A 21,499-nucleotide genomic window follows, 5' to 3' on the forward strand; every position below is an offset into this window, starting at 1 on the left:
GATTCAGTCCTTCTGGAATGGGCCCAAGTCTTAGGTTATTCCCTCATGCCTTTCTGATACATGTGATCCAAAGACCACATATGGAAAAATCTGCTTTCCCTTGTCATTGGATAGGGTATAGTTATGGTAGTGGGACCCTGGGGAAGAGTTGAGGTAGAGGGTGTAGGCCAAGAGATGGGGCAAGGAGTGAGAAAGGAAAAAGGATAAAAGAGAGAAAAGGGAACTTGGGTATACATTTTAGCAAACCTAATTACAGGATCTATGATTTGTGATTGAGCAATTCCACTGTATTAATCAATATAGCTAAATTTTAAGCACCTATTGTGTGCCAGGTTCTAAGTGCTGTCCATGCATCAACTCATTAATCCTCATAATGACACAACAAGATAGAGTTATATTATTATGTCTGTTTTGCAGATAAGAAAACGAAAGCTCAAGGAGTTGGGAATAGGCAAAGCCAGCTGCCAATCCATTGCCTGCCTTTGCCTTCTAGCTCTAACCACTAACTCTGGCATAGTACTGGCACACAGATGGCCCTCAATAACTACATTTAAATCACAAGGTGAATAGGGAGAAAGGCATCTGCATTTCCTTGTAAGACATCTCAAGAGAGGTATTACCAGGCTGGGGAGAGGTATTATCACTACCCCTCATGAAACAGAGAAGGCTCCCAAAGCTTGGAGAAGCTAAAGCCCCCGCCACTGCATGAAATTATGAATATGGACTATGCCTCTCATTACAGCAGGGGGCCTGCAAGCTGCATATTCTCACAAAAAATTGTGTTCTTGCACGGGGTCGATGGTGCATGCCTATAATCCAAGCAACATCAGAGGTTGAGGCAGGAGGATCACAAGTTCAAAGCCAGCCTCAGCAACTTAGCAAGAGTCTGAGCAACTCAGCAAGCCTCTGTCTCTAAATAAAATATAAAACAAGGGCTGGGGATGTTGCTCAGTGGTTAGCCACCCTGGGTTCATTCCTGGTACAAAAAATTAGATAAATAAATAAATTGTGTTCTTGTGGTGTGTGGTGCACTTATTACCACACAAAAAGCTCACCATTACAAAACTTGATTTCCTTTGAGCTCTATGGTTAACGAGTGACTTCTTTAAGAAGAAACTTACTGAATCAGGCCCATGCAGTGGCCACACTGCCCAGGGAAGATGTTTTTATTCCTCCAGAGGTGGAGCCAGCTCTGGGCATGGCTGGGCCTTGGGGGAGGAGGCCTGGATCCTTGCACTCAGGGAGGCACAAACATGGCAATTAAAGCCCAAACCATCCTGGTAGGTCCTCTTTAATTACATTCTTCCCCAAATACCTGGCAGGACTGCAACAGTGCCCTGGGCAGGAAGGGGTCCATCTGGGTCCTTCTTGTAGACAGCGACATCAGAGGACTCCTGTTCTCCCTTCCTGTCTCTCTGTCTCTGTCTGTATCCTCCACCTCTCTCTTGCCTGTGCACTTGTTCATGTGTGCGTGCGCATGCGCGCGTGCGCACACACACACACACACACACACACACACACACACACACTCACCAGAGGACAGCTTCAGGCTGCTGCCATTTCCTAACCCCTTCAGACTAGCAGCAAAGTACCCTGACCTCCTGTCTGCATCAGGCACATGTTCCAACTAGGCCCCCACAGGTCGCTGCATCATTTCACTTCCTTGGGAACCAGCCACGCTGTAGGGCTGTATGGGGAGCACCGCCTCCTCTGAAATGGACCCATGGAGCAAGCCACTCTCTCTCCACTCCCATTGCTATTCCTGTCCTCCTGGCTCCATCCCCACCCCCATCTCCAAGTCCCCTTTTGTCTCTTTCATCCTTTTCCCTTTCTCACTTCTTTCCCCAGCCCTTAGGATGCACTTTCTATCCCAGCTCCCTCCCTAGGGTCCTGCTACCTTAAGTGCGTGGCATTGGAGGACAGAACCAGAAAGGGTGGTTACCCTTTAGGAACAGTGAATCTCTGAGCCCATATTAGACTCTGCCTCAGTTTCCCTTCTGGAGAATCAATGAATTAGCATTACTAACACCTCACTCAAAACAAGGTCTATGGTTCTGCTCCGCATGCAGTGGTTTGCAAAGTGTGAGCTCCTTTTCTAGGCTCGGCATGACCCCTCTATGAAGTCTGGAGTATGCAGGCAGTGGACTTGGCAAATGGGGAAACTGACACCCAGAGTAATAGAAATGATTCACTCTGGGACCCACAGCTCTTGGTGGCAGAGCCAGGACCAGAAATAATTCTTTTGACTATCTCTTTCCAGGACATTTGAGTCTTGGAGATCATGACGGTGATTCTCTGGTACACAGCATGGGGGAAGCAGACCATGAGCACAGCAACTGCTGAAAGATCCTAAAGAACATCAAAGAAAGCAAGAGCAGACGAAGCTTGTCACCTGGGTACCTTTCATTCACGATTACTTCGTAATATAATTATACTGATGGGTTCATTAGATTATGTTCCTATATGGTAAAACCCCCAGTTGCCCATGGAGTAGGGACCAATGAAATGGTCAATAGCGATGAGGTCTTCATGGAGGGCTTTCTCTGTTGCTCAGAGACTTCCGGGCATGCTCTCAAGTCTGCTTGACCCTGCAATGCAGGCAACCTTGACTCCATTTCAACACCAGCAAGACAGAGGTAAGTGACTCACTTATCACCACTGGGCTGGTGACCTGTAGGACCAGGTGCCAGTCAAGGTGGACCCATTCCAAGGCTGTTTCCCTGCCCGCCCCTTGACACCAGCTCCCCAGAGATGTAAGCTTCTTCTGTCAACGCCCGACTCCTGGCTTCTGTGGCGGTGCCACCTTGCACAGTAGGGCAGTGGGAGGGTATTAGCATTAGAACTTCTCCTTTGGAGGAACCAGTTCCCTCCTTGGGAGGAGGAATCAGTGAGACCCCAGAGCTACGGAGACAGCCCTGCTCTGAAGGCTGGCAGGCTTGCCCAGAGCACCTTGGCCTAGGGCCTGGTCCAGCGCTGCTGTCCCATGCCCAGCCTGGCTGTCCTCCAGCTGGTTGTGCAATCTCACTATGAATAGGCCTGGGTGTGTGGTTTGGGACCAAGGAGGCCAGACTTGTTTCCTTTGGGGTGACAGCTCCCCTTTGGAATTCTGGGAGATGAGAGAGCCCAGCTGTGAGGTCAGGCTACTGACCCCGAGGCAGGGCGGTCCAAGTTGGTGGCGTGAGGGGAGGAGCCTGAGGCCAGACTGGATGGACAGGTTGGCAGCATGACTCTTCAGTGTGCAGAAATCACCAGGGTGCTCAGAGCTGCTTCCCTCCCTAGCAGTCACCAGGTCACCCTGACTCCACCTCCTAAGCCTCCCTCCCACCTCCATTCATCCTCACCTCCTGGTCCAGGCCTCCCTTTCCGTAGGGACGGACTCGGAGAAGTTTAGAGAGCAAGGGAAATACAGATTTGCAATTTTTCTTTTTCTTTTTTGGTACCAGGGATTGAACTCAGGAGTGCTTCACCAATAAGCCATAAAACAGCCCTTTTTATATTTTATTTCAAGACAGGGTTTTGCTGAGTTGCTTAGGTCCTCACTAAGTTGCTGAGGTAGGCAAGCACTCTACCAGCTGAGCTATCTCCCCAGCCCTGAGGTTGGTTTTGAACCTGTGATCTTCCTGCCTCAGCCCTTCCCAAGTTGCTGGGATTACAAGTGAGTGCCACCATGCCTGGCTGCAATTTTCTTTTAAAAATATTAGAAGTATGAGACTGAGAAAGTAGGGATTCACATACCTTGTTGATGGTATGATTAACCTGGAGAGCTATTTGGTCAACCTCTGTCAAAATCACTAATTGCATATCATTTGACCAGAAATTTCATGTTTGGGCATTAATTCTACCAAGATTCTTGCACATATATGAAATATTATATGCATAAGGATACTTGTTGCAGTGTTGCCAACAATAAATGCTTGGAAACAATTCAGTGTCCAGTGTCTATCAATAGGGTCAATAGGTGTCTCCTGGCTAAATCAGTTATGGTGCATTAATAGAGTAGAATTCTATGTAACTACAGAAAAGAGCCAGGAAGCTTGCTTTGTACTATCTCCTCCAAGGGAGAGAAAATCATTCAGAAAGCAAGATGGCCAATAGGATAATGTGTTTTTGTGTAACAAAGAGGGGAAAGTAGGAATCAGTGTTTTTATTACTTGAAGGTATACAGGAAGTTCTGAAAAGATACACAAGAAACCTGGGAGGAAAGAACTAGGCAGACAGGGTCAAGGATGTTGGGAAGACATTACCTGTATCTTCTTACGTTTTCTGGCTTTTGAGTCATGTGAATGCATTATCTTTCAAAATATTATAGTGCAAAGAAATGAAAATAATTTTTAAAAAATATTTTATTTTAGTTGTAGGTGGACACAATACCTCTATTTTATTTTCATGTGGTGCTAAGGATCAAACCCAGTGTCTCACACATGCTAGGGGAGTGCTCTATCACTGAGCAAGAACAATGAAGATACTTTTGACAATAAGTTCCATAACTCAATTTCCCTAATACAATGAACATTTGTCTTTGGGAGACATGTCCTAGCATGGGCACGTACTTCCTACTTGTGGGAGTTGCCCACAGGTACTTATTGGTGGGAGTAGTGTCCCTCTGGTCTCTGGTCCTTCCAGGTGGGCCTCAAACAGCAGGAAGCTCAGATTTCTCTAACTCTGGTGGCAACAGCAAGGGCCTGTGGTGAGGTGCAGTGTCCAGTACACAAGAATTATTTTGATTTTGATTTTTTGCCTTTTAGTATTTCTTTCCAGCCATAGTTTCACACTGGTACATATTTATATTCTTTATATCAATAAATATATAGCTATAAAACAGATATTTGATATAATGTATATGAACAGTTTTCATATTACTCTTTTAGTGGATGTGTAATATTTCTTTGTTCTGGTTAGGTACATCCTATGCTATCATATTCAAGATGTTAACAGGAAGAAGTTATAGAGACACAAATTTGCAATATTGTTATTCATTTATATAGTCAGATTCCTGTTACAGTGTAGTTATCTCATTATCTCCAGTTCCAGTCTCAATATCCTTCTCCCACCTTATTTCTTACTCCCTCCCATCTCAGAAGAACAGGAGTCAAAGCCAGTCTACCTCAGCTCTTTGGAAACTATATTTATCTTTATAAAAGTAGCACACTCCCTTTTGATAAGTTAAAATAATACACAATGTTAAAAGCTGAAAACCAAGCTCCCTTGCCTTTCTCCCCCAGTTTTACCCATTACCAAGTTTTCCATGAATTCTAGATCACAGCCTCTCAACTTGGTGGAAAAGTCACAGGCGTTGAGTTGTTGATAGCTCAGTCCTTGGGGCTCTCTAGGGTCTGTGGCTGAGCTGCAGGCCAGTCACCTGGAACCTGGAGGAGCAGTTTTCTCCAACTTTCTGTGGGCCATATAAACATCACCATTTTCTGGGGGCGCCTTGTTGTAAAGATAGTTCACAAATTACCATGGCTTCTTATTTCCCCAACATCTTTTGAGAACCTACCTCTTAAGTGTACTTTTCTTTTGGTACTGGGGATCGAACCCAGGGGCCCTTAACCACAGCACCACATCCCCAGCCCTTTGCGAAACAGGGTCTTGCTAAGTTGCTGAGGCTGGCCTTGAACTTGAGATCCTCCAGTCTCAGTCTTCCACCACCATCCAAGAGAAGGGATTCTTCTCCCTCCAGCCCTGCATAAGTGGCCCTCTGAGCCACTTCTACTGCTCTCTTCAACAGAGATGGAAGCAGAGCTGGGCTTGGACTGTTTTCTGAGTGTTTCCCTCTTCACACCCTCACTTCCAATATACTCCCTGCCCATTTCTACCATCCAGGCACCAAAGGAACCAAAAAATGTTCCCGTGGCCATCTTCCTCCTCCTCCTTACCATGGGGGGCTGTGTGTATGCAGGTGTCCGATGGATGGTGGCTATGAATCCCACTTCCCTCTACCTTTGGTCCTGTGTTGTGCTTGTGGTGAGGTAACTCCGTCGTTGTGTGTCAGAGTAGCCTTTGCTGACTGTGAGTTTCACTCTCAACTATTTGAATGTTTGCAAAATCAAACTCCCAAAGCGTCTTAGACATCAGTCCAAATTTTTGTTTTAAACAAGATGCTGAAGCGGGGACACTCAGTGAGATTTGGTTCTTTATTCCACAGTCTCATGTGGAAGCAGGGCCTGGGTTGGGGTTCTCTCTGTGCCATCAGAGGTCCGACCACTGCCACACCTGAGACTGACTTACAAACTCTGCTCCCAGAGTTAACTTGTTAAGGTTTTTGGTTGCATTTTTACATGGCTTTGGAGAACTTTGAGACTCTTATGACCAGTGGCCCTAGATTTTCACCTTTACTCTTTTGAGAGACAGAATAAAAATTGAGACACAATCTCAAGAGGAATACCCTTTCCCAGTTGGCAGTGGTATTAGAAGATGAAGTTTTACCTTTGTAGTAATTGCAAAAACCTGACTAAAGCACAAATGTCCACCAATACAGAACCCAGCCCAAGAGCCACCCCTCAACTCTCTTTCACCTCTCTGATCTAAAGCCTATCATGTTGCTTGGGACCTTTAAATCAGAATTCTGGGGGTTACTGTAAGTGCAGTCATTTTAACGTGTGTATTAAGAAGCACAACCAAGGCTCCTAAGAATAGTTTACAGTAGGGTGGAGTTCCTCCTAATCTAAGGAGGAGGCACTGCATGTACACACAAAGGAAAAATTTACGCTGTTGCCATCAGAAGCCTGAAGCACTGTGCTTGCCTTTCAACGCGCAGGAGGGCCTGTCGATGACTGACGCTCATTTGCTGGACTCACCTGAGGAGGACCTCATTAGGGTCAGACTGCTGGCAGGTTAAAACCTCTGGCAGTTGGTGAAGGCAGTCTAATTCTTGCCTCCTCTGGGGCCACATGACTCAGTATATACGAAAAGCGGCCACTGGTAAACATGAAGAACTCCATAAACCTGCATTTATTAAATTGTCTGGTTGTCTGTGGAGGTAAAAAATGGGTCAGAAACCAGGCACGGTGGAGCATGCCTGTAATCCTAGTGATTTGGGAGGTCGAGGCAGGAAGATCACAAGTTCCAGACCAGCCTCAGCAACTTAGTGAGGCCCTCAGCAACTTAGCAAGACCTTCTCTGCAGCCTGTGAGGCAATCCGTGGAAAGACCCTGAGATAAACTCAACCATGCATTCCTAGGGTTAAAGAAGAGGGTGGCAAAAAGACTTCTTGGAGTAAGACAAGAGTGTCGTTGATGCTTTATTTACATGCGTCACCATCTCTTTTACAAACTAGATTACAGTTTTAAATGGAATACACAAGGCAATATCTACAAACACCAAGGAAATTAAGTACTGCATCTCCATGTCATTTGGAAAGGGGAAAGATTCCCAAATCAAACTGGTTTTGATCCTTGAGAAGAAAGTCGGCAGAGTTAAGTCATGGCAACATATGGTTAGACAAAATCCTCAGTAAGAATGCGATGTGATAGTGTTCGCTTTGAAATAAAGGATGAGGTGCTTCAAACCAAAGGATGAACTACTCGATTCTTAGGTGTTTGAGTATGGCCATGCACCATAGTTAACTCTAGTTTGTATAGGGTATGAGCAAGAAATTGAAACAGAGAAGACAGTTTTACAGATACTGTATACAGATTTTTTTCCATTCATGCAACTTTTTTTTTCTTAAAAAAAAAGTTAAACATGTGAAGCCAAAATGCACAATACATTTTTTTTTAATATTCACTAATTTTTCTGGTCCTCCTTCACATCTGTTTACATTTCCCGCATACATAATGTGCTAGGACAAGTATACAAGAGAAGACTGATTGCCAGGCAATGAGATAATTTTAGAGAAAAAGTGATCAGACACACAGTTTTTTTTTGTTTTTTTTTTCTTTTCTCTTTTAAAAAGCAGTCACACAAGTATCTCTGGAGTGTGGCAGAGGCCTTGCCATCATTCATTCATCAAAGAAAAACACATTAGAATAAAACTAAATGAGGCAAATATTTCATTCAACCTACAAAATATGTTACCCACTTAAGAATTAGATCAAATACCACCTACTCTTTTCAGTTACTTGGGCCTTTAAGATGGACATGACTCCACTAGAATTTCATTCTCCCCTCGTGCCCCGCCTCCACCAGGCTCCAGGAGGGGCTGGCTCTTTCATACCTCTTTACCAGTGATTGCATTTCTACAAAAAAATTTGGTTTTCTTAATTAAAAAAAAAAAAAATCACATTATGTCTAATTTTATGGTGTTTCCCAAATACAGGAAGAAAAAAGAAAAATCTGAGTTCAGGTCTGTCAAGAATTTTCTTTTCCATTTTAGAGAGAAAGGGTAACAATTGTATTTCCCCTTGTCAGCCCTTGGCGCCAGCATGTGGATACGAGGACTTGCTCTTTGACTGCTTTAGTCTCGATGGTCTTTTCCAACAGAATTAAATGTTCCTTATTCTCTAAATGGATGGAGTTCATTAGGTAGAGGCAAAGTCTGTCCCTAAGATCCTTAAGCTGAGTACAAGTTTGGAAGCCACCTGAAGTCACACCCTGAGATGGGGCAAACCTGTCCTGAGTAATAAGCTACAATGTCCTCTCCTCAGGGCGGGGAAGTGACACACATGATGCTAAAAATCAACACGGAAAACAAGATCCACCTTTGTAGTCACGTGTGTGCATGGTCCTCCTAGTAACAGGAGAGACAGACTCCTGAAAAAAATTGTTTGAAGGTGTTCAGCATTCGTTACGTTGCAGAGGATTCAATTAAAGGAAACCAGCCTCAGATGCATTCACAGTTAATGGGGTGTGCTGAACCCGGCGGTCAGTCCTCACGCCGGGACAGTGAAGGCTTGCAATAAAGCTCTTTTCTAGCTTTGGTACAGGTATCAAGGTCTGGAGCCCCAAGAGAACCCCAGAGTGCATGTCAACGCTAGGTTCACTGCTTTCGAACTTCCCATCACAAAGCGGGCAGCTCAGGGAGAGGCTGAGGGCCACCCTGCATGGCTTGCTCTTATCAGGACTCAAACATTACAGCCCCTGGCCCAGGCTGCTAAGTAATCTGGTAAGGTGCCCCAGATCAGAACATTTGTTGTCAGGGATACAAGACACTCGAATGCAATGTGGTGATTACTAGTTGGCCCATCCTGAAAGGGTCCTAATATAAAGGACAGAGGGTTCACGCCACACCTCTGCCCAGTCTGACCACCACAGACCCTGGCTAGTCTAAGGGACCTTGGACTCAGTTCAGGTGCGGGTGCAGGGAGTCTGGGCGAGGCTCTCCGGGCCTGGGAAGTTTCATGGTGCTGATGCTGCCTTTGACCAGGCTCTGGTCTCAGCTTTCCACAATGCTCTATGTGTAGATGCTGTTTGAATTATTTAAAACACAAAACAAAATCAAAGGATTCCCCCTCCATTTTCCTGACCTGTTCTGTAGCTGCCCTGTGTCCTCATGCCCCTCTGTCTCTCCCTCAGCTGTTTCACATTAAATTATAATCGGGTTCTAGGACATTTTGTAAGACACTGTGCCTGAAATCCAACAAACATTGGAAAAGAAGAGAATAAACAAGATGCCACATGTCTGAAAGGAATTCAACATTTTCAAGCTGGAACACACTGCAGAGTTGCCTTTCTTGCTCTGGGCGCAGCTGCCTGGGTCCATAAAACTGCACAGGTAAGTTCCTAAGTTGTGAGCTCAGGAGAGAAATTCTCAGGGCCCTCACACTGGAAGCACTGGGGATCCTCCCTTGTACCTGATCTCTCTCCACACCCCTTCCCCTGCTTCCCTCCCAGCTGCTGCCACTGCCTCTGCAGCGCATCCCCACCCAGGCACCATCACCTAGGGAGCCAGAGAGGCAGCCCTCTGCCCATGTCGGACAGTTCTTGCGTACATCAGACTACTAAAGAACGGAGGAAGTAGCTAGCATTATTAAAAAGGAATATAGTAGGCAAGTCCGGCTCACTGACAAGCAGACCACGTGAATAGGATACATATTTTAAAAAATCATACATACTTTTAAAATGAAGATTATAAACACGTAGCAGTTCAGAAAAGGCAATATGCTATAGGTCTACTATAACCACAATTGCACGACAATTTACAGATTCAGTAAAAGACAGGGTGAAATCGACAGGGCCATCGCTCAAACGGGACAATCCAAGCGAGGCAGGAGAGACGTGTGACAATACTAAATGGAACTCTCAATATGCTAGGAGCTGTGCTCACCACCAAAATCCCTCACCCCTGCCCCAGAGGAGTTACAAAGCAAAGGTGCACAAAGGGTCCCTGGAGGTGGTGGTGGGTGTGGGGGCTGGGTGGCATGTCTGAGTTGCTGCTCACTGCCACGGTGCAAGCATCAAGGGGAAATCAAGCAGGGAGGTCTGTGCTGAAATACTAGCCTGTATTCCTAACGCCCATGCACAAGGTTCCATTTTTGTACTGTACATGATAAAATATATTTATACATTTATATGCCTAATGCTTTTTATGCAAAGAAAAGTCTTCATATATCACTTTGGAAAAGTATGTATATGCTGTGCTAATCAGAGTGTCGTCACACCAGTTTCATAGGTACCAAAGGTGTTCCCAACTATTATGTCTACCAAAGGGGGCAACAAATATATCACACTTTCCAGGTTAAACAGAAAGCACCTATACAGCACCATAACTTTTTGAAAACAAAACAAAATGAAATCGATAGAAGCAGGAAAGTTAAAAAAAAAAAGAAAAAGAAAAAGAAAAAAGAAAAGTCAAAACTGCCCTATCTTGTACTTCCATGTGTCACTCGTACAATTATAACCTAAGCTTATATAAAAAATCAGTTTGTATGCTATTGCCTTTCACTCATACACTTCTAGAAGATCAGATTATACATAGCAAGGCTGAAAATAATCAAGGATGTGTATTTCAAAAACAGTGAAGTCAGACCTGCCTTTAGCATTGACTTGGTTAGTCCTCTTCACACATTTCTCACTGCAAGCTTAATGCTCACCTGTATGTTCATTTCTTTTGCAAAGCAAAACAGGACACTTTTTTCTCCTTAAACTAAATCCTTTAGTGGCTTTTGGCAATGAGTGGACAGTGGGGGCGACTTCTTTCCTGAAAAGATCTAGTTTCTCACTGACAGGCCAACACCGTCCACTGCATTAGCTGAGGAGACCACAGGCTCTACTGACCTGCAGCTGCAGAGCAGGCACTGGGGGTCTCGTCCACAGACCACCCTGACTCAGAACTGGAAACATACTGGGTCAGACTCGCGCTCCACTCGGTCCGCCTATGCGTGTTCCGTCCTGGGCGGGTGCGCACAGCCAACAATTGTGCCATTGTTCAGTTTTTAGAAAAGGGTAATTTTCTACTAAACAAAAGAAGAAAGAAAATCCCCTTCTAGTTTATGTAATGTGTTAGTTTATGGAGTTCCATGGGCTCAAGAGCTTGTGATGCCCGAAGCCAGAATGGTAACTGGTACGACATTTTCCTTCTGTTTTAAAATTTGCCAGGGGAAGGACGGTTAACATCTTAACAGAAAAATACTGCAAGCTAATGCGTGTGGAAAACTCAAAAAGGTCAAAGGAAAACATACACAAAACGACACTTAAAACATCCCATAAACCATCGTGCTATTAAAACACCACGGAATTGCCAGTGGGGGCTCACGGTGTGCTCTGAAGGAGAGTGGGTGCTGACAGGGGCTGTCCTCTGCTGGCAGGTGGCTCGCCACCCCGGATGAGGAAGATTTTGCATACTTTATAGAGTTCAGTTCCAAGGGTAAGTGCTTCACCCGGGTAAGGGGCCATTAACAGTCTCTGCTGGGTTAGGAAAATGGCGCGGGATTCACAAAGGTGTTAAGCTGTAAACGGTATCACTGTCCACTTGCTGAGAGCAGATTTGGCAAAGGGTTTTCTCTGTAGGTCTTGTGTCAGTTTGAGGGTCTAAAAGAGGAGAAAAGAAGATCACACATCATTAAGGACTTTAAATAGCAAGAGTGGGCACCTGGTCTCCTCATCCCACCCAGGGCGCACCAGTAAAGCATTTCCAAGTTTGAAAAATCTCAGGATAAGGCAGGACGATGACTTACCTTATTTCTTATTTTGTCCTAATAATAAAGTGCTCTGAAGTTGAAAGGCTCAAAGGAAATGGAGTCATTAGCTTTGGGAAGTTAACAAAGACAGGGCACATTAGAGGTGCTTTAGTCTGTTAAGTTAGGGACGTCTAGGGTGCAAATGAGGTTTTGTTCCAGACTTTTGGACTGAGAGGTTTCCTGGGGACATGGAACTTTCATGCTCAAACCAGGCAAGCTGGTCACCAAAGTAGACCAGCTATGCTTCTCTGGTTCTTCCCCACCATCCAGGCAGCCTGAGTGAACTTGCTGGACACCCTTTCCCTTAACACCCTGATGACATGACTACATTCTGCAAAGGCTCAGAAAGTCTGCATTACAGGGTGTGGGTAATCTTGACTTCCCCACCATAAGAACAGCAAGTCATCTCTAAATAGGCTATTTTAGGAATTTGACTTTTACATTAAAAAACTTATATAACAAAAAAATTATTTAATATGCACGGAGCCAAGCATATCTCCCACAAAACATCCCTTTAACATCACTATTATTATTTTGTCTCCAACAGTCTTCCAAGGAAAGGCATAGTGAAGGTACTCCTAGATCACCTGAATTTAGAAAAGTCCTTTCAGACTTCTGGTGACCACTGAGCCCAGAGAAGTTAAGAGGATTAATCAGGGAAAAAAAAAAAAAAAAAAGATATTCAGTACTCAGATATAGTTAAAGAAACTGATGTGATAGGGCTCAAGACAAAGGATCTTTTGTTTATAGAGACAGTATTGGCCGTCAGGGTGGTAAAAGGGAAAAAAAGCTCAAGGCCAAGAACTGGATAGGAAGGTAGGAGTGAAGCACCATGAACTCAGACCATGTGACTAAGTAATGAAAATACATCAGAAAACACGCACACCACATTATACAGTTGCCTTCCCCACCAGGAAACACCATACATCCACTTGGAATTTCCAAGTGAGCTTGTGACTTCAGTCTCCTCTATGACTCTATCGTTGCTGTCAATCTTATATTTCATTCCAACATTTGCAAAGACAGCAGGACCTAGTATTGAGAAGACTACACAACTATGGTCACAATTACCTTTGCTATAGTTCCAAAGAGAAGGAGTTAGGTCGTTTCATTGGAGACAGAGACAATCAAGCAGGAAAAGAAAGGTTTCTTCTTTCCATTAATTCCTACTCTTTGTTTTCTTGGCCAGCAGTTTTTGGGGAAGTATTCTCTGCTTTGTTAAGTGACTACACAATATTATTTTGGTCTATAAAATAATGGGTTATTAATTTCAGAGGGAGAAAAAGCTAAAGTAAATCCCAGATCAGTATCTGTGAGGAATCGGGCCTGTTAGAGCTGGTGCTATTCTAAGTGCACGATTAGATAGGGGCTCACAGATAGAGTCCTTTGAAGGAGATATGTTTTTTTTCCTTCACAATAACACTTGATAGATCACAGTCTAACATCACTATGCAATTAGTCATCAGGGGCTATGGTCCCCAAGTCCCAATCCTGACTTTCTGTAAGTGCCAAGGGAGAAGTGGCAAGGTATTACCTAATTCAGACCCCCCTCTCTAGTTCCCTTTGGTGTTAATTATTCTGCTGCAGAAACTAAAGCAGAATGGGAAGGTGACACTTCATTCCCAACACGCAGTTTGCTGTGGTCCTGGGGCAGGCCAATGTGAGCGGAAAGGAGAAGGGGGTGCCCAGGCAACCTGACATGACATCGCTGTAGGCAGGATAGGCCCATCAGCCCTGAAATCAGGGCAGGAGGCCCATCTGGGGCAGTCCAAAGCAATACCAACAACAATCCCCAGGCCACATACCCATTCCCTCAGCAAAGGCCCAGAATCTTCTGGGAGTGTCATCATTAAAAAGGAGATGCACTAGTCATCACTTTCTCTTTCTGCAGAACGGGTGGGGCCACCTGTGATGCTATGTCACAGGCTTCCTCTAGGGTTTTAGGTGATGCCCCCCCAGGGATCCTGTGCAGGAAGCCAACTCTGCATCTGCAGGACAGGCCAGGAGGGGGGGGGGGGCTATTAAAGAGGCAGCTCCTATAGAGGACACATCTAATGGTGAAACCCTCACTCCACACAACTGAAAAGCCACAGTTTTTTCTCTGTGACAGAAGGAAAAGGGACTGTAAAACATTGTGAAAACATAAAGGAACCAGGTAAATGTCAAACAAATATAATCATTCTTCCAAGAGGAACACTGGGATTACCACTCACAACAAAGACCTGAGTTATAAAAATCATCCTACAGAAAGCAGCAACTCTGCTTAGACTTCTAATGGCTTTTCTGCAACTCACTGTGTGTTTACTGGACTTAGTCAAGGACCAAAAGAGAGTGGGGAAGAGCAGTCAGTAATGGAACCAGCCACCAAACAGGGAGTTCAATGAGTCTCGGCTTGGGTGAAGCTGACATTTAAAGTATGGCCTTTTAGGTTTACGTGTGTGTCCTGATGCCCTTCTAGTTAAAAAACATACCCGATTAAGGAAAAGTTTTGAAAGGAAAAGGTAGCAGACAGCTGACAGAATTATAGCTGTTACTTTGCAGTCACTAGGCAATATGCCAATTAACAATAAGTGTGGAAACGTTGTCCCATCTCATAGGTGACTTTCGTTAAGAGGTAGACGATATCCCCTTACTCCTCCCTCTTCAATAACTATAACATGGGGCTGAGGATGCAAGGAAAATGAAATAAGGAGACCAAATAAATGATGAGGCCCATTCTAAAAATATCTGTGGATGCTGTCATCTGGTCTCTGGTGAGAGGTAGTCCCTCTGTAATCCCAGCATCTGCAGGGAAGGCAAGCTTCTGCCTAATTATCACCAAGTCACATGATATTGAGAGAGGGAAACACCTCCAAAAACCACAAACATAACCCCAATCAACCTTATCTGGGAATGGAACATAACTGCCCACTCCCCATCCTCCCATAGCTTAATTCCGCTGTGAAAAACAAGCATTTGTTAGTAGGGTATTGAACTCCTTGGCAGTGAAGGGATGAACACCTGATACTAAACATGACAGAAGAAAAAAGAAATGAGGATGAAGCCCTCACATCCTCACACACATGAAGGTTATCAATCATCTTCCTCACTAGGACTAAAAGATGGAGGAAAGTCTGCCTGAAAAGCAAAATTAAAGTGAAATAGCACTCTCTTCACTTTAAAAAACAAGGACAATTTATGCCAAACCCACAACTCCCAGGGCAAGGTGGGGCTAAAAATGGAAGATTCAGGTTAGAAAAGGAACGGATTCCTCAATCTGGGTAGCCTCTGGAGTTCAAAGAACGAGTTTGACCATTTCATTTCAGTACGGAGCAAAGAAATGCCTGCCTGCCTTACTCCCAGAAAGACTGAGTGACACAGTCCATCAGGAGCCACAGTCATTGCCAGCACCCAGCAAGGACTTCAGAGCTGGGATCACCCTGGGAGAAAAAACAACAACATTTTTATGGGTCTAATTTTGAAACACCAATATGGCAGCAGTTCCCGTGGGGTTCATCTCCACAGGCAAAACCCTACGCAGCTCAGGAAAACATGCCAATGCTTTGGCTTGGTCATTTTTCATTATCTTCTTCTAGGTTGGACTGGTGATAAAGAGGACTCCGGGACACTGATGGAAACCAGCCTGGTCTTCAGCTATGGCAGGAGCCCAGCTGATTCAAGTCCAGCCCTGAGCCTACAATGCTGGCCACACAGAGTCATCTCCTATGACTGCCGAAGAGGAGGGTCCAGGAGGTGCAGGTCTATAAAAATCCATTTTGGCAAATGCTGTCAACTTGCCATTTGAGGCACTGAATAGTTTATGAGGGAAACAGAGCAGGTAAAGAAGTTTCGGCCAGGCCAGAGGCCAGGTTGGTATTCAGTTGAGAAGCCTCCCAAAAGGTAAGATGGATTTCCTGGAAACCTGTCTCCTGGGCTCTGGTACTTTCTAATGGGCAAGTAAACACAAAGGTTTAGGGAAGCTTAGAAGCTTTTAATGGCAAAGGTGACTTCAGGATGATATGGAGAGACACTTGACTACTACACTACTTACCAACCAACCCATCCACCCCAGGACTCTTGATAGCCTTTGTCTCTGGGTCAGCATGGACAACCTTCCAGTCAGCCCTTGTGCTGTGCTGACAAAATGGGGGAAATGAGGAGGAGCAGAGACCATCCTAGCACATCGCAGCTGAAAGACAGAAAGCTGCACAGAGAGGCGCTGGCTTTTCTGTTGCTTGAACTCTAGGGATTACTGGTGGCTAAACCAAGTTTATCATGAATGGCCTATCTGCATAAATCCATTAGGGAACGGACTGTGTTCATCAATATGATGTGATTTACTGTCAACAGAGACATCACAAGAGATTTCATATCTTAAGATGTTTAGATTTTTCAAACTACATAGAATAGTATGTAATTTGGGATTACAGTCTTGTTAAGAACCATTTCTAAGGCAAAAAGCCTAAGGGGCATTTGGATCCTCTCTGGCTAATTAATCTTAATTATGATATCCAGCAATTTTAGCTGGCAAAGACCTGTGGGATTGAGTTCCACTGTCCTTATTCACATTACTTTCCAATACCACCAAGAACAAACCCTCTGCTTGTCTGATGAGTTGGGTTCAGTGACACTTTGCTGGCTGCTCTTCTCCCCACCGAGTGAATTACCGGTACCTTCAGCAACTCCTCCAGCCCCACCCTCTCTGGGCTGTCCTTTAATGAACTCCTACGCCTCTCACCCGGCACCTGATAGGTTAGTGACTGAGATGGTTACTTCTTTGTAGACTAGGAGGTCCTTGAAAGCAGGGTGAAGTCTTCAAATCAACTCACTTGGGGAGCACCTGTACTTTAAGGGTAAGTCTCAGACATGGAATCTGCCCTCAAGAAGCTTACATTCCATCGAGGGAAGCACAGTGCCCTTGACGTCCCAAGCACCTGGAAAGCTAACAGCAAAAATAGGTGCACAATAAATGCTGGCTGAATAAATAAAAAGAGCTGTTCCTCTGGAAAAGCCCTCTCTTCTCTCTGCCAATTCAAACACTAAGCCTCTTCTCATCGCTACTGCTTCCATGACACACTCATATCTGCCACGAGTGAGTCTTGCTGGAACCCAGGCAGAACCTTTCACTCATGGGACAGGAGTGAATATTAGTAATGCTTTTTTGGGACAGAATGATTTCCAATTAAGTTTCTAAAATTTCTATTTAAGATGAAATCAATACCAGGCACAATTTTACCATTCAACCGATTCTCAAGTATTTAATAAAGAATTCACCACCTTTCATTTTTTCTGCACATCCCACCACACACATCCTTTATCACTGGTCCCCAAATAAATCTCAAGTTACCATCATTGATAAAATGATTTACCATTTAAAGAATGAAAGGGAACTGTAGTTCAGAAGGAAATGCTTACTGTCACAAGTCATGACCTGGATATTTTTCTCTGGGTATGACACTGTCTTGTGTGGCTCTTCCCTGTGCTTACCAGGGTGTGTGGGGTCAGGGACTGCTGATGGAGTGTGCACGCTGGATTGCCCTAGATCTCCTGAGGGTGGGTAAAGTGAAGGTACAGTGAGTCAAAGGTCCACCTAAGGGTCCAGCTACCCAGTAGGGAAGATGGGATTCCCAAGGCCTTTTTTTCCTACTTGAGATACATGGGGGTTTGGAGAGACAATCTAGCTTTTTCCAAGTAATTCTGAAATTAAAAACACAAAATCAGCTTTTTGAGCTTCACAAATAACTCAAAGTTCTTATCTACCTGTAAGGTGTACCAGGACATGCAGGCAACGCAGATGGTGGCCAAGAAGCAAACATTATGCTGGCACAACAGAGGAAGGAAACCAAGAGGGAACTGAAAGGAGGGACTCAAGGGTGGCCTGGAGATTGAGAGAGATAAAGGACTGCCCTGGGCCAGTGGCCAGGGCCAGGTGTGTGGATTCCAGGAGTAAGGTTGGTCTGGGCTTGTGTGGCTCACACCTGGTTGCTTGGTCTGCACCTGCACCAGTGTGTATAGGGGTCTCTTACTCCAGTCAGCAGGGCAGCCTTGACTTGACAGGCAGGGAGTGCTTCAGCCTGAGGCAGTCAGGCAGCAGACAGCACGTTCAGTTAAGCCCAGGGGTTGACCCTCACTACTTACAACTATGACGGGCTGGACTACTTTCTAGTCATTTCTGAACATATAAATGACCAATGGATGATCCAGTGAACTGCAGTGGCATGAACACAAATGAAGGGTCAGTGGAAATTAATTTAGAATTCTGACCTTTGAACCCTTAACACTCCTACCCATGGGTCTCCTCTTCCTGGTCACGAATTTCCCCCAAGGAATCAAATCAAACACTCCACACAGACATGAATACTTAAGAAAAATCTTATGGCCAAGACCTTTTCATCAGAGAGAAAGAGGAGGAGAGGGAAAGAGAGGACGTGCTGACAGGCAAACCTTCAATCAGACCAGGACTAGTAATTAAAGTTTACCCTTCAGAAACCTGGAATTATGGAGACTTCGTGACTAAGCGATTCCCATCCTTGAATAAATGAATGTCATGGATTTTTAGCAAAAAAGAGGTTATTTAGAAAGAAGAAACTCTAGAATTACAGAGTAAGGTCCACATCTATTGCTAGGGGAAGAAACAAAAGCAGATCAAACCTCAGATTGTTGGCCCCAGCTGGGCCTCAAGGGACAGTACACTTCAGTCTGGGGCCTGGGCACTATTTCTTTGGAGGAAACATCTAGAGAAGAGCAGCCTTGTGTCTCGTGGGTTCACCCAAGTCAGAGCTGGACGAGATCTTAAGGGGACTGGGACGGTATTTCCTGGTGCCCAAGTTGTGGCTTAAGAGATAAACCAGCAGCAGCTCTTGGGAGCTGCAAGTTCAGATCGCTGCCAGCAGGATGCCTTTATGTGGCCCTTTCTGCTTACAGGAAAGCCCTAGGAGGCTTTCATTTCTGAGTGTCAGAGGTCCAGGTTTTTCCCAACAGGGGAGAGGCTCGAGAGAGGCAGGTGAAGCTTTTCCTTCAGGGGCCTGTGACTAGTCCCTGCAGGGTCCAATAGGCCCCCTAGGGAGAGCTGAAGCCAAGCAGCCAGGCTGCTCAGGAAATCCTTTAAAGATGCTAATGGCCACTTTGGTACCACACACAGCCTCATCATCCCAACTGTGTCAGAAGTTCCCTTTTAAAGTGGAAAACACCAGCCTTGCTAGGGAACCCAGACTGGTAGGCAGGTCTTCTGGGGGACACCAACATCAGAATTAAAAAAAAAAAAAAAGAATGTTCACCCAACAAGCACGTGCTGTTTAATGAGAAGAAACCTGACTGATTCTAGTTCACTGTGGAAAACAGTCATTCTTTGTACCAATAGTAAGATGGCTACTTCCTAGATTTTGTTAATTTCTGGAACCTTTTAAAAATCTCAAACATTAAGTGACTTTAAAAAGATGCCAAAAGACAGCAGCCCATATCAGGGCTTGTCCTTGCAAGAGCTAGCCCTGTGCAGGAAGGTTAAATTTTAATCTGGTTTTATAGAAAAGCAAACTGAGACTCAAGAGAGACCAGGGACCTGGCTCAATGTCAGAAAGCCATGAAGATGGCAGCCTTCTGATATGAGCCCCACAGGTCCTCTGCTGTTCCACAGGACCTTGCTCCACTCCAAGGGACCTGCAGGGGAGGCCTTTTTAATCTGCAGCTCTCCTCAGAGCAGAGCCCTAGGGACAGCGTGAAGGGGGCAGCTGGCTCAGATCCAACAGTGATGAACTGGCTGGCTCTGCAAACCAAACATGAACCAAAGCAAGGGTCCAGCGGGACTTTTAACAGAAACTGGCATCTGGATTCAATCTGAACTCTGACCTATTTGTATGGAGCTCCTGAAGTCACAGGGTCTACATTTTTATGCCTCAAAGACACGGAAAATACCACGTGATGACAGAACGGGGCCCTTTAACAGGGCTGTGCAGGAAACCCAACCATGAGAGGGTGCTAAGTTACATGGGTCCTTTGCTCCACTCCCCATTGGTAAGGTAGTCTTTTAGTCTAGGACAAATGGTCACCATCACTGCCACCATCTTCCCATCCAGCTCATGCGTCACTTGAAGGGGAGACCCTATTTGATTCATCTTTCTCCCCTATGCCCAGCAGATACACAAATTTCACTGAATGAATTCAGGCTTTCTTGAGCATTTTCGCCAACATGGAGGCCACCACATCACCAGGCAGCTGGCTCATCACGGGTGGAACCTATTCCAAGGCTGGGAAATGCTTGAAGAAACTCAATGGGAACAGGATGAAAAGGGCAAAGAAGTGTCTTTACCAACTGATTTCTCTCATCTCTGTACAGAGCAGTAAGCCTGAGGGGATCACAGGTGGGCCCGGGAAGATGCCATCTATAGAAAATGTTCCTTACAAAACGCTGACTGTCAAGCATCATGAACATGCTGAAAAGCAGCCTTTAAATTATTACAAGTAGTAATTCTGGTGATTTTTACCCCATTTATTTGTTTCACATAGCTCCATGGTTAATAGAGGCCTCCCTCAAAGCCACTTATAAATGTACTTGCTTGAAGTGGGAGTCGCTCAGGCTCTGTCTCCAAGCTTCCTGGGACAGCCAGAGGAGAGCTTAGGCAGGCCAGCGTCAGGGCTCCGTGGCACTGCCTTCCGAGGAAAGATAAGGTGCATAGGGAGCACAACAGTCTTTGCAAAGAAACCCCTTTTCATGGCTGTATTGATTTTCCTTTACTGTCATCAACAGTAAAAAGATTCAGACAGTCATTCTCTCCATGAATGACAGGTCAGACTTCAGGCTCTTTAAAAAGGCAAGAATAAAGATCTCTGCAGATGCAGAATTCTTTGGGGTTGGCGCACTGTGATCAAAGACCACAGTCACAGTTTAGCTATCACGGTACCATCTCCACACTTTACATTCCCTAAAAGTATCTACATCAAGAAGAATGTGACACAGCTGCTATTGGTTGCTACTACCTGCATTTGGTTAGAATTAGTCTTATTCCCCAACACAAATCTTAAAGACACTATAGAACCACAACATTCAAAAATCAACCCATGGGGCTGGGGTTGTGGCTTAATAGTAAAGTGCTTGCCTAGCATGTGTAAGGCACTGGGTTCGATTCTCAGCACCACATAGAAATAAATAGATAAATAAATATCCATCAACAACTTAAAAAATTTTTTTTAAAAAACCAAAAGATCTCATAGATTGACCCCTTTTGGAAAGTAGCCCAGGTATACATTCCAAATGGTTTCTACACTAGTATACCACTGTTTCTTTATGGTTTCACATCATCACATTAGGGCCACTTCACAGAACATTAGGTCTCACGTTCACAATTACATACACTCTGCACCTTTAAAACTCCACGATTCTGTCCCAGATGAGAGACCCAATATTCTAAGAGATTTATTGGTGATATGGCCGGTGACAGAATCAGGAGGAGAACTATTCCTCCCCTCTC

At 44.9% G+C, this 21,499-nt stretch overlaps 1 protein-coding gene across 2 annotated transcripts in view; it reads right to left on the reverse strand.

Moving 5' to 3' along the window:
• Window positions 1-7,227: 7,227 nt before the first annotated feature.
• Window positions 7,228-21,499, reverse strand: part of Foxo3 (forkhead box O3) — a 118,172-nt gene continuing 103,900 nt past the window's right edge. For both annotated transcript variants that reach the window (XM_047559721.1, XM_047559722.1), the window contains one exon: window positions 7,228-11,907. The gene's annotated coding sequence lies outside the window, so the exon portion shown is untranslated. The remainder of the gene's footprint in view (window positions 11,908-21,499) is intronic.

This window comes from Sciurus carolinensis, chromosome 7, assembly GCF_902686445.1.
Source record: "Sciurus carolinensis chromosome 7, mSciCar1.2, whole genome shotgun sequence".
Taxonomy (NCBI): Eukaryota; Metazoa; Chordata; class Mammalia; order Rodentia; family Sciuridae; genus Sciurus; species Sciurus carolinensis.